Consider the following 14589-nt stretch of genomic DNA (forward strand, 5'->3'; position numbering starts at 1 on the left):
AAGTCACCATCACAGCACCACTGGCAGAAACCGTATCTGTAGAGATCAAACCCTCCCCTCACAGGTAGGTTCTAAGAACAGAAGTTTGTCAGCTTCAGCCCTTCAGTCGAGAATAATACGTTTACCACTGAAGGTTTGGCATTATTTCGGGATAAAAGACCTCCACTGACTCCTCTCAACAGGACATCCTAAAGCAAGTTCCCAGTCTCGGGGTCCTCGGATTGAGCAGCGAGAATGCGCCCACCAGAGCTAACATAATCACGTCTCGGAGGAGAGGCCTCGACTGAGTTCTCGGGAAATGGTCACCAGAGTCGACGATTTCTAAAGGAATATCTGTCATTATGGAACACCCATAGGACAAAATATATCCAACAGAAACCTCGTCTGGAATGTGGGTCTCATGAACGACTTAACGTAGCAACATGCCACGCAAGCCTCATGACTATCCACTCTAACACTTATGTGTATGCTCAAGCCTGGGTAGTGGGCTTATCTCTCATAGAACATCCCCCCTCAACAAACAAACAACCCACGGAACCCACAGATACAACAAACATATGTACATGAATGCAATAAGATAAAGCAGGTAAATGCGGAAAATAAATAACTGTACAAAAGAATAAACACCCAACAAACAAGAAACCTACAAAAGCTAGGAGGGACTCGCTTAGGGAAACCAGGTCCCCAGCAGAGTCGCCAGCTGTCGCAACCCGAAAAATACGGTCTGCGAAAAAAACAACCGGCGAGAAAGAAAATGACAGAAGAGTCGCCACCGTGCGTTATTTATCCCAAAGGAGGGAAAGGAAACGCTCGAAGTAAACCTGGAGAAAGGAAAGGAAAAGACAAGGTCTCGCAACCAAATCTTGGGTTCGGGAGTCGATTATGCGAAGGGAAGGTATTAGCACCCCTACGCATCCGTAGTACTCTACGGGATCCACTCTTGTTGTTTCTTGTCTAAAGGGTGTGTGTTTATCTAATGTACTATTTATTAAAAGGGTCAAGAGAAAAATGACTCGCATAGATATCGCATCCACTGCATACGTATCTCATCTGGAATGAGAATCAGAGTCTTCGTAGCTCGGGTACCTATGGGTGAAAGGGATGTGTGCTCGCTAAGACAACGTGTCTTATGCCTACGTATCTCATCGGGAATGAGAATCAGAGCAAAACGTAGTTCAAGCTAACTACGGGAACAAAGGTCTCGATTGTGACTAGGGCAAGAGAAAAGGAAAGGTCTCGATCGCAACGAGGGCGAGAGAAAGGATCGCAACAAGGGCAAAAGCAAACAAGGATTAGTTGTTAGTCGTTAGTCAAACTCGGCAAGACATCGCATCTTGTGCCTACGTATCTCATCTGAACATGAGAATCAGAGTTGCCGTAGTTCGGCTACACGCACACAAACAAACACAGGCAAAGGCAAACGTGGAGCCTGACTGCCAATCACTGGACTTACATCAGCATCCGAACCAAACACACACAAAAGGGGCAAACGTGGAGCCCGACTGCCAATCACTGGACTTACATCAGCATCCGAACCAAACACACACAAAGGGGCAAACGTGGAGCCCGACTGCCAATCACTGGACTTACATCAGCATCCGAACCAAACACACACAAAGGGGCAAACGTGGAGCCCGACTGCCAATCACTGGACTTACATCAGCATCCGAACCCAACAAACACAAAGGGGGCAAACGTGGAGCCCGACTGCCAATCACTGGACTTACATCAGCATCCGAACCCAACAAAACCACACTGGAACCCGAATGCCACTTGATGGACTTATATCAGCTTCCAAGCACACAACAACCAAACAAGTTAATAGGGAGTCGGGAACTCGAGCCTATAACTGTCAAGCACACACAAAAAGAAAAAAGAAAGGTGCCCGGAGTGGTCTCGCACGACCACCTGCCTACATACCTCGTCTGGAACAAGGATCAGGGCGATGTAGTTCCCCTTCATAGGGGTTGCCATCTGAATATGGACTTAGAAAAGGAGGACACCAGTTGTGTCAAAGGAGAGTCGGCAATGTGTTCACGTCCTAGCAGTAGGTGTCGCAGCTCGCTGAATCGAGTCTTAGGCAGTTACCTCTTTGCAATAGAACGGACTACATGCCACAAGATCAGAGACGCTCGGAAAGGTCTAAAAGAAATGGGGAAGCTCTGCCCTAAAGTTGTCATGCAATGTGTACTTAAGTGTTTAGGATTTACAAATGGGAATATCTACCTAATGTTAGCATGCAAAGAATATGGGAATTCTACCTATGTTATCATACAAAAGGATATGGGAAAACTACCTATGTTATCATACAAAGGGTTCTATCTAATGGGTGCTACCTAATCGGAACAAGAATCGACGAATGGAGCAAGGAGAAGTGTTGGGGATAAGGGTAGATGGCGATGCAAGAAGCAATCGACTTACAAGGTTGATGGCGATGCAAGAAGCAATCGACTTACAAGGTTAATGGCGATGCATAAAGCAATCGACTTACAAGGTTGATGGCGATGCATAAAGCAATCGACTTACAAAAGGGTGGATGAATACGTGCTGGTTCTGTTAGGTTTTGAAAAATGATTACTCGACGTTGGATCGAGGTTTTGATCTTGTTTTGAAATGGTTATCGAATGTTCATTTTAATTCTTGTATTAACAGGTGAATAAAGAATGAAAGAGTAAATTTTATACATTTCATGGGAGAGGGGTACATTTGTTATGAATGGGGGTTGTCATGGCAAACAAACAATAATAATACATGCCTCATACACCATACAAGTAGGCCACAGTTAATCAAATAATTAAGATATAAACAAGTATATAATCAAATCAAATGATCGAAGAATGAAATAATGAAGCATTAAACAATGTATGAGTGTAAGTGCAAGGGACATGTCTCATTGTAAGGAAGCCCAAGAGTAAGCTATGTGAAAATAACACAACAAGTTATATTTACAAGACACTTAAAAAGATAAATCGGGATTTGCACGGATGGAAATTGAGGGACACACAAAACCTAAATAATGTGCTCAAAGCCGGTTTGCACATATTGACAACAATTGAAATGTCATATGCGATTAATCGAAACGCGGCGAAATACTATTAATATATCGATAAAATAATCATGGATAAATAACAAGAAAATTGTCAAATCCATAAATTAAAAAAAATCGATATTTAACATTAAAATAAATAATGAAATTAACAAATGTCGGAAAAATGAGAATAAAGTATAAAAGGAGATTTAAAGAAATAAAATAAAAATAGTAAATGAGTTACACTAGGGTCGAACCCAAGACCTAGTGATAAGCCAGCAAATAAAGAAATGAAAAATAAATTAAAACCAAACTTACCACGTGCAGGTATCGAACCCGCAACAAGGGAAGGAGCAAACAGGCTTCACTTCCCATCTGGCCAAGAGCCACAAACTGTTAAGCTACAGCCAAATAAAGTATAAAAAGGAAATGAAAATCAAACAATGAGAAAAAAAACAAAAAGGCTTCATCATGGGCCGTTCGGGATCGGGTCAACGAACACCCACTTCCAAGACTGGCCCAATCATGGAAACAAACCAGAAGAGACCAACATGTAAACCCTAGCCGCATGGCTGTCGGGCACAGATGACGAGGGTCGGCCAATTATTAATGCTAGTTGATAGCATTTAATGAAAAGCTGCTGCAGAGGAAGGCCAACAAACACTTTGAAGTGGCACGGTAACCTTTACAATTGAGTTTAAAATGCATTAAAACTGGTTAAAGTGAAATATCTGAAGGAGAAATAAACGAACAAATCATATCCGTCTCTTTCCCTCAAAGAACCTATTCTCAGGGAACAATAAAAACTTTCTAGCTTGAGAATGAAAAACAGTAAACCCCAAAAGCACACGCAAAAAGAATGATGCCGACAGAGGTCGTACGAGAAAGGACTTACTTGTCACAACGAGATCAACGGCGATTGGAAATGTCACGCTTGGATCCTTCTCGCAAATGCTCCTTCGTCCGTCGACTCATCTCCGGCGCACTCTGGATCGTCTGCTTGGGTATCACTAGGATTCTTCAGAGCGGCGTCAAAATGAAGCCCTGGTATTCTCTACGAAAATGCAGTTTCTAAGGTTTTTACTCTGTTTCGCTTCAATTTTCTTTTAGGGTTTTTCGGCCGATCCTCTCTGATTCCTCTTTCCCTCTATTTATCTTCCACGCATTTTAGGGTTTTGAGATCAAAAGAGGTCTCTGCCAAATCCCTTTTGATGTGCTCAGTCAGGATTGGCCTTACTTGATGCTAAATCAGAACCGGTAAACTGCACTCATGCCTTCTCTTCGTTTTTTGTCTGGATGCCAAATTGGGAACTCTTGAATTTTCAACTGACTTGCAATTGCTTTTGTGTTTTTTTTTTACTGCAGTAAAAACGACGAAGACATGAAGAGATTTGGTTTTCACCTTGTCCCATTCCAAAATCTGTTATTTCTTGAGCCAACTAAATTAGAGGCAGGAGCAATGATCTTGTATTGCTGTTAATTTCTGATCAGTCAATTGGACTTGATTTTGGTGTGTTGTTGTATTACTGCAGGACTACTTTGATGCTTTTGAAGTGTGTTACGGTTGCAGGTTGTAAGCATGGTTGTTTGTTGGCTGATGATTGTAAGTTTTCAACTGTATGAACCATACTAGATTGTTGTGGATTGTTGAATAGGGTGTTGGTTTTGACATGGTTTTGGCATTGCTTGACACATTGCAGGTTAGGCTTATGAGTTGATGTTATGAATGGTAAATTCATCTAACACGGCTAGAAGAGGAACACCATCACATATGAATGAAATATCAAGAGTCTCTTCCCATGCACGTGTTTTAGCAACCAATGTCTCAACCAAAGCAGGAATTTTATTTACCAATATCCGAGCTTTCTCTGCTCGTTTGAGGTTTAAGTGTGCACCTCTGCTTGCATTATACCTGTTCTCGTCCCGATTATAGTCCTCAAGCCAGCTCTCTTCTTCACATGCTGACATCCATTTCTCAACCTTGTCCAATATATCTTTTTGGCTTAAAGCTTCTTCTTTCGCTTTTGCTATTTGATTGTCCATGTCAGCCAGTAATTCAGTTGGTTCAATGTCTCCAGAATCAATCAATGCCAAGATCTTCTCTCTTGCAACATCTGAGTCTATTTCTATATGAGCATGGGCAAATATCTCTTCGAGTTCTGATTGTTTCTTGAAAGCAATTTCCTTCATCCTGCTTGCTTTAAGCTGGTCGAGTCTCTCAACTTCCACTTCAGCCTGCTCAATCAGATCCAGGGCAAGGGAACCAGGAATAGTAACTTCATCAACAGAAGCTGAGATATTACAGGTAACATGGTCAAACAGTTTCCTTTCCTCTTGAGGAGTATCCATTAGATTCCAAAGATCAATTAACTGAGAAGCTAATTCTTGGAGCTTGTGCAGCCTCTGCTTTTTATCTTCTTTCAGCGTTAAGACTGTGTTAGCGAGCCTAGCTAGAGTGTCATTGCTTATACTTTGGATTGAACGCCAGTCAAATCATTCAGGCTAGGATGAACCTCAGTTACAGTACTGAAGAAGTCCATACCAAGGACAGCACAAAGATCATGCACAGTACTCACCAATTCAAAAACCTTTTGCAATCTGTCACTCTTTTCCTTTTGCAGTTCATGAAGCTCAGATTGATATTCCTCAAACTTCTTCAAGGACAGGTCAGACTCATCAACTGCAGGTACATCATTATGGTTCAGGCTCCCGGTTATCTCTCCACATATTCTTTGGATCTGTGATTGTACATCTGAGAAATCCTTTATTCTTTCTTCCTTTTGTTCCCATGGTTATAAATTAAACTGTGAAGTGGTTACATGTGTTTTTGCAGGTTTGGGTTGGTTAATTTGTTTGGCATGTGGAGTTAAGCTAATGATGGTTGGTTCTTTTTTGAATAATTGTTTGTCTTGCAGGTCACAGGTTGTAACTTTGGTGAAATTCGTTGGATGGTTGGAAGTTCGGTTTCACGAGCAAGGCATTCAGTAGCATCCAATGCATTGTCGGTTTGAGTTGCAGAAAAGGGATGATAAGCCACTGCTAACATACTGTCAAGATTGGAACTGAAGGTTAATTTAATGAGCTTCCATGCTATTGGTTCCAAATTGAAGTCAGCTTGTGAACATTGTGTCTGCTGCTAACTTTGTTGTTTGTTGCAGGTTCTACTTGTTTTCTTGATTTCTTCATCTTTTGTCACACTCTGAATCTTCGCCAAACTAGTATCGGCATTTTTTCTGAAACCTGGCAGTATCTGCGCCGAATTTCTTTTTGTCAAAACGAAAGCCGGCGAACAAAAAGTCGTTGGACATGGTGATGGTAGGGTTTATATCAGAGCTTGCAGTGTTGTATGTAGCAGCCCCACAACGGCAACAAAACCTGCGGAACTTGTATGCAGCAAACCCTTTTGTCAACAGAGGCACATGCTCAAGATTTGACGAAACTTTCTCACATGCTTTCTCAACATTAACTCTTGCGCTACTACAAACTTCCGGTTGACCCTGTCATGGAAGTAGAAGAACTTATGATATTTGTGGCAACACTTTACTCAACTGAGTTGTAGCAGTACTCTTTACTGTTTTTGATCTTTCTTGACTGTAGAATCAAACAACTTTGAATTACTAACAGTTGAATTAGATGGCTTGATAATTGAATGTTGAATAAATTCTTGTTTGACAGCAACACCGTCCAATGAATCTAACAGGAACAACATTAACTACTTTCCAATTCTTTTTTTTAGTTATCAACGATTGGCTCTGGCTTTACCAACCTAAAACTAGCAGTATTTGCATCATTATTTCCAAAATTTGTATCACTTAATCCTAGGTATCTAACAGATACAAGCAGACATTATTATCAATGTAGCGTACAGAACATGACATGATTAAAGTACACACATATATATTGAACCTCAATGGATAGAGATTGACTTGTATTGTTTGACTGCATTTGTGATAGCCTGTTCCACTGGTAGTCTTTCCATGCTTGAAGCCCCATAAAAACCATGGACTCCTTTGGTTCTCTTCATTATAAATTCTGCCTCTTCTGGACCAGAAATTGGGCCCCCATGGCATAGCACAATAGTATTAGGATTGCTCCTATGTGCAGCATCTGCAATAGCTTGTACAAGAACTACACTTTCATCAAGGGAAACAAGCAGTTTTCAGGAACCAACTCAAACAACTTTCTAGCCTTTTCAGGCTTCCCTTGGTGCATATAGCAAGTACTTATCGAAGCCCACGAACAAATTGCCTTTTTAAAACATTAATTCAAACAACTTATTGGCTTGTTCAACCGTGTTGTTGTGAAGATGCCCACCAATCATGTTGTTCCATGAAATAATGTTTTTGTGAGACGTTCTATCAAACAACTGTTGTGCCTCAATGACTCTACCATTTTTGCAAACACGGTTATCATGGAAATATATGTGGCATGGTTTTTGTGAATGACATTTGAGAATACCCTTTTGGCTTCTTCAAATTTTTCCATGTTTTTTCTAGATGAATGACTTCGTAGAAATCATTAGACGTGAAGTGGTCATGAAGAGAAAATGCAAATGACTCATTTGATGGGAAAAAATTTAGAGTCAAAATCGGGGTATGACAACTCTTTACCGATTATATCCTTCGGTTGAAACATTGTAGATCCACTTGCCGAACCGCCATCAAGTGCGCTTTTATGATCATCAGTGAATTACAGATGTGTTAAATAATGAACGTAACTCCAAAATAATGCTCAAACAATTCTTTGCATTGAATCTACGAGATCCACAAGCAAGAAAGTATATGTATAGAGAGATTCCAGAGCATTATTATTGGAACAAGCGGGACATGGAATGGCATCGTAGGCGATCAACAAGAAAAGTTATAGGGAGAATCTATACGGTATCACCTTCGGTGAGAGATAAGTTTTACTTATGATTGTTGTTATATCATGTCACAGGTCCAACCAATTGGTAATATCTTCTTACAGATAATGGCACGACTTTCCATACATTCAAAAAATCAGCCGAGGATAGGGGATTTCTAGAGATTGGTCATAGTATTTGTGATTGTTTGGTTGAGGATACGAGTCTCTGAATGCCATATGCTTTATAGAGGTTATTCATGACGATTTTAATATTTTGTGAATCTACTGATGTTAGAGGCATTTGGAATGAGTTTTTTACACATATGATAGAGGATTATCAAACAACTAACAATGTTGTGGAATCAAACTTGACTAGTATGTTGTTGAAGGACTTGAATGAACTCTTAAACCTGCATGATATCAAAATTGAAGATTATGATCTCACATATTTACCCTCTAATACAATAGATGAAGATGCAATTCCAAGTCTCATACAAGAGGAGTTAGCGATCGATATCCCCAATGAAGATATTGAATATGTTGCTAAGTTAAATAATGATTAAATGATTACATTCAAAACCATTATGAATGTAATTGTTCAAAAACACAGTGGGGTATCTTTTTTTGATGGTCCAAGAGGAACAGGTAAAACATTCCTTTATCGAACATTAATGACAAGTTTAGGAAGTAGAGGAGAAATTGTCTTAGCAACTGCATCATCTGGTATAGCTGCAACATTGTTACCCGGTGGTAGGACTCCACACTCTCGATTTAAGATACCTATTGATATACAATCGAGTTCCATATATGGTATTCAAAAGCAAAAAGATCTTGTAAATCTCATTAGAGTTGCTGCCGCAATAATTTGGGATGAAGCACCAATGACAAACAAAAATTGTTTGGAAGCCTTAGATCGATCATTACAAGACATTTGTAGCAACAATGCTCCATTTGATAAAAAAGTTCTGATCATGGGGGGAGATTTTCGTCAAGTTCTTCCTGTTGTAAGAAAAGGTACTAAGACGCAAATGATTCCAGCGTGTATTGTTCAGTCTCATTTATGGGATCATACTAAGATTTTGTGTTTATGTCAAAATATGCGATCATTGCATGATCAAGACTTTGCATAATTTCTTATTCACATTGGTGATGATGTTGAACCTACCAAACCAGATGACATGGTGAGGTTACCTTCACGTATTACCATCCCATGGGAAGGTGAACATTCCATACAAGTACTTATCCAACATATTTTTCCTAATTTAGAATTACATGGTTGGGATGCCCCATATATGGTACAAAGATCTATTTTGATACCAACAAATAATGATATCCAAAAATTGAATGATATGATTATCGACCAGTTTCCAGGAGAAGAACATAATTTGTTGTCGTTTGACGAGGTTGAAGGAGATAATCATAACTTATACCAGCAAGGAATCTTTAACTCAATTGCACAAGGTAGTTTGTCACCATATATTCTAAAGAGAAAAAAGGGTGCACCATTGATGTTGTTACGAAATCTAGATTCTAGATATGGATTGTGTAATGGTTATGCTAATGCTTCATTGTGCAAGGATTTTGCTAAGTCAATGCAGACAGAGTTTGAAATGAGTCTGATGGGAGAACTCAAGTTCTTTATGGGAATCCAGATTGATCAACGTTCAGAAGGAACGTATATTCATCAGAGAAAATATACAAGGGAACTTCTGAATAAGTTTAACTTTTCAGAATGCAAGCAAGCAAAGACTGCAATGCATCGTACATGCATTCTGGAGAAAGAAGAGATAAGAAGTAAGGTAAATCAGAAGCTATTCAGAGGTATGATATGCTATCTCCTTTATCTAACCTCTTATAGACCTGTTATTTTATTCAGTGTCTGCTTATGTGCTCACTTCCAATCAGATCCTAGGGAGACTCACTTAATTTCTAATAAGAGAATCTTTAGATATCTAAAAGGCACTACTAACCTTTGTTTGTTTTATAGAAAATCAAGTGAATATAAATTAGTAGGCTATTATGATGCTGACTATGCTGGAGACAAAATAGAAAGGATAAGTATTTCTAGAAGTTGTCAATTTTTGGGAGACAATTTGATCTCATGGTCTAGCAAGAGACAATCAACAATTGCACTTTCAACAGCCGAAGCTGAGTATATCTTAGTTTCTAGATGCAGCACTTAGATACTCTGGATGAAGAGACAACTGGAAGATTATCAGATATTTGAGAGTAACATTCTTATTCTTTGTGATAATACTTCTTATATTTGTTTGTCTAAGAATCCTATCTTGCATTATTGGGCTAAGCATATTGAAATTAAACATCACTTTTTACGTGACTACGTCCAGAAGGGTATTTTTCACTTAAAATTTGTTGATACAAACCATCAATGGGATAATATATTTACAAAACCCATTCCTGAAGATATATTCATTTTCATTCTAAAAAACTTATTTATGAATTTTTGTCGAGAATGAAAAGATGAGTTTCAGAATGTTAAGCCTTCAGAACTCTAGATTAGGTTTTGAGAATTTACTTGTTGACTCTAAGACATGAGCTTTCTGAAGTGAGAAAGCTTCATGAATCATAAAGGTTCTGATCAAAAGTAATCTTATCGATTTTCCTTCCTGATTCTGAACAGTTGTTGCATTAAATGTTTTTCTTGTCATTTAATATCATGTGGTTCTTAGTGGTGACAGTTGTCCCACTTTCTGAGCATGCATGATGATAGTGTGACACATTGAGTTTCCTATTTCTTGGAATTAAGTTAAAATCTCCTATGTTTCCCCCATATGATGGCATATTTCCATTTGTTGTCATCATTACTATTTTTTTTATATAAACCCACTTCACTCACATTTTCACACTATGCACACTTTACTCCCACACTTTCAATATTTCAAACCTTCAAACACCTTCTCTTCAACCGTTCATCCACATCTTCAACAATTCAAGAATGGCTTCTCCTAAAAAACAACAACAGTAACAAGCTCAACCCCAAACTCAACCCTCTGATCAGTCAGCTGCTAATAAGAACATTCCTCCCTCCAAGGGAGAAACCAGTGGTAGTAATAACCCACCAGATTACCCTATCTCCACGAAGATCAATCCTCCAGATGTTTTGGCTTACTACTCGGAAAGCTGCCTTGAGGATAATATTGATCCATTAGTAGATCCCTTAAATCTTCCAGACAACTATCCAGCTGTTCTGCCGCATTTTCCTTCGCCACAAAACCCTAAGATTTCAAAATTGTTTAAGTTTTTTTTTTGTAGTTTTTTTTTTAATTTTGTTTAAGTACTTTTATATATTTTTATTTTGTTTACGTACTTTTGTTTAAGTGTTTTGTGTTTATGTAACATGATTGTACTCATTTTCTGCTTTTTGGCACTACTTAATGAAAATCATGTTTGTTTCTTTCCATCACTGTTATTTCATTTGTCTATGTCTTTTTGATTGATGACAAAGAGGGAGAAACATAGTAAAAGGGGAGAATTGTAATTGATTTTGATATACCTATATTCATAAGTTAGAACCCAAACATTGTTTAATGTTTTTGCTAATAACTATTTCGAAGAATAGTTTGTCAAATGTTTTGCAGGGATAAGTTCAAACATCAGAAACTTTTGAAGTGTTTTATATCAGAATATAAGTTACTAGTTTCTGAAGAAATTGCCCACTTTCTGAGTCTGAAAGATTTAATGTTGTTAAACAAGGATCTCAACCAGGAATCAGAACCAGGCATTGAGTCTTCAAGGAATTAAAAACCAGACTATAAAGCATCTTTAAAAGAATTCAACAAAGATTCTGAAGTGAAGCTCATCAGAATGTTGATGTCAACAACCAGTGCTCTAGACATCATCAAGCAACTTCTGAAGACAAACCATATTCTGATGGAAGATCATTCTGGTACTTCAAAAATTTTAATTAAGAAAGTGTTCTTTCAGTCTAATTTTATCTTTTTAGGATTATACATCTCGGGGGAGCTTTGTGCTTCTGTAAGATGTATCCTTCTGTGATTAACCTGTACAAAACTGTTCATCAAAATACATGTTTTTGTCATCATAAAAAGGGGGAAATTGTTATAACAAGATTTGGTTCTGCATATATACCTTGAGTTTTGATGATAACAATGTTGTATTTGTGTGAGAACAATTTTAGTACCCTAATGGTTTGTTATTGTGTAGCTTTAACAGTCAGTTCTTATTCTGAGTATATGACGTGCAACATCATCAATTTTTGAACAATGTGTTCCAATTCCACTTCTGCAGCAATCATGAGAAGTTCTGAAAGATGTTCAAGTTGTTGTTGTAATGATCTTTCTGCTTCTGCGTTAATTCACTCATGATAAGCTTATGAGGAAACACAATGTTGTTGCTGCAACATTCTCTTAGTTTGTGCTTCTGGACGCGACTCTGATCGTTAAGCTTTTGAAGAATGACAAGCTTCTGAAATTTTGTTACATAGATGAAGATTCTGAAGATATCAAGCCAGACGTTGAGGTTATCAAGGTTTTGACTAAAGATTATGAAGTTTCTAAATCCAACTGTATGTTTCTTCATTTCATGTTTCATCAACTTTCATCAGAAGCCAATAAACTTAAAGATAAGATCAAATGGACACGTGATCAAATAGTATATAGTACAAATCATATATTCTTTCCACTACCTGATTTCTTGGGCAATGACAATATTATACATCACACATGTCATTGAATTTATGGGCGGAGGACAGTATGCAATATCACTTATTTCACCATCCAACAGTGAATAACCGCTCTATTTGGTTTCCCCATTTTCCCCTCCAACGGTCTTCTCCTTATGCTATATAAGTAAGACTTGGAGACTTGAAGAAAAACAAGAATGCTGAAGCGCTAAAAATTTGACAAGTCTATTTCTTTGTGAAAAACTATTATTTTTATACATAATTTTTCCTTAAGTATTTGTTTATTATTTGTGTAAAATATGCTTGTGCAGAAGCAACTTGTAACACATAAAATATTATTCAAAGTGTTTGTTTGATTTTCCTTAAGGGGACTAAGGTATAGTCGAATCCTTGAGAAGACAACAAAAGTTGTTCTTTGTGATTCCTTGAGGAGACTAGAGTATAGTTGGATCCTTGAGAAGACAAAGAAGGTTATTCTTTGTGATTATTGTAATAAGTTGATTATAGTGGATTAAGTCCTTGTGTATAAGGCAAAATCACCTTGGCGGGTAGACTGAAGTAGCTTTGAGTTTTAAGCGAACTAGGATAAAAATACTTGTGTTTTTATCTCTTTGTTATTAACATTTAAGTGGTGTTTTTGAGTTGGTAAAAAGCTTTTGTTTTTAAAACTCAATTCAACCCCCCTCCCTTTCTTGTGTTTTTCACACCTTTAAATTATACACAAAAATATTATCACAAAAATATTTTTTCATATCACATGACATTTTCATGACTTGGGTAAAAGTGATGCGTTGCTAAATACCGGTCACTATTTATTATATTAAATGTGTGATTCAGCATAATTGCCAAAGTCACGAGAACCTACAAGATCATACACATTGGGATGAATTGATGAAATATAGAAGGAATAAGTGAAATAAAGAACACAATAAGGTATAATGTACTTAAGAGAATTATGGAACACTATAATGTACGATGCACTTGAGTGAGGTTTAGAAAACCGTAAGGTACAATGCACTTAAGTGGAATACCAAATATTGTAAGGTACCGTGCACTTAAGTGAAATACATTACACCGTAAGATACAAGACACTTAAGTGGGTTTCTTTATCAAGCGTGTTAATCATCCCAAAAGTTAAGTGTTATATCACTGATCATGGTCATTCATAAGGATCAACTTAAGGGAAATTTTGTTCTCTAGTGCATTTATATCGTGATTTCCCTTCAAGATGTAATATCCAATCTATTGGATCGAGTCATCAAGAGTGAGTCGAGTTGTAGTGCAAATCCATTTGAGCCTGCCATGAATTGCAGCCCGTCCAGCTGAACAAGGTCAGAGTGAGGTAGTTGATGAGCCTGATTAAGCATGCCGACCCAAAACTAATATGGAGGGAATATTTGGATTAAGATACGAGGAATATTGCATTTATGGATAAGTGAGAGCATTATGGCCTATAATCAGACAATCATGTCTGATTGACATTTACCATTAAAAGATCATGTTAGTCAAGAACGATCATCTTAAATGGTCTCTAGTGGACCTTGAGCATGGAATGAGTAAAAAATACTATATAAGAATATGACTATAGAGGAAAATGATATACACAATTCACATGATAGACATCTGATAAAGAGACAACTAAGACTTTAGTGACCCTCGTGGGTAGAGTCATCATTGGTGTACTTTTATAGTATAAAAAGTCAATGAACTTCAAAATCTCACATGCTCGTTGAAGTTTCATCTTGGTGTTGAAAAGGTCAAGTGATTTTGTGGTTCCATATTTCCATCATACTCTTTTGTAGTGAGGTATCATAACTATCTTGGCACAAGTTCCTTGTTGATTTCTTATGTGAAAGGAAGATGTTTCACATATTCTTTTGTTACCTTTCTCCATTTCACATTTTAGGAAAACAATTCACTTCGCGACTCTAAACTAGAGATCTTATTGTAATCGTCGTCTTTTAGAGGCGAGTTATCTTTTGTCTTAGGATTTTTATCGATTAACGCCACTTTCTTTTTAAAACCATGGATTTAAGATTCCATCTTGTTTATG

At 37.7% G+C, this 14589-nt stretch overlaps 1 long non-coding RNA gene and 1 pseudogene across 1 annotated transcript; one reads left to right on the plus strand and one right to left on the minus strand.

Moving 5' to 3' along the window:
- The first annotated feature begins 3651 nt into the window (after window positions 1-3651).
- On the plus strand, window positions 3652-4482 carry LOC127120119 (uncharacterized). Its single transcript, XR_007803110.1, has 3 exons — window positions 3652-4104; window positions 4200-4285; window positions 4394-4482. It is a non-coding gene; the product is annotated as an uncharacterized LOC127120119 (long non-coding RNA).
- Window positions 4483-4735: 253 nt separating this feature from the next.
- On the minus strand, window positions 4736-5820 carry LOC127123601 (65-kDa microtubule-associated protein 1-like; annotated as a pseudogene).
- Between the last annotated feature and the right edge of the window lie 8769 nt (window positions 5821-14589).

Source organism: Lathyrus oleraceus, chromosome 2, assembly GCF_024323335.1.
Source record: "Lathyrus oleraceus cultivar Zhongwan6 chromosome 2, CAAS_Psat_ZW6_1.0, whole genome shotgun sequence".
NCBI lineage: Eukaryota > Viridiplantae > Streptophyta > Magnoliopsida > Fabales > Fabaceae > Lathyrus > Lathyrus oleraceus.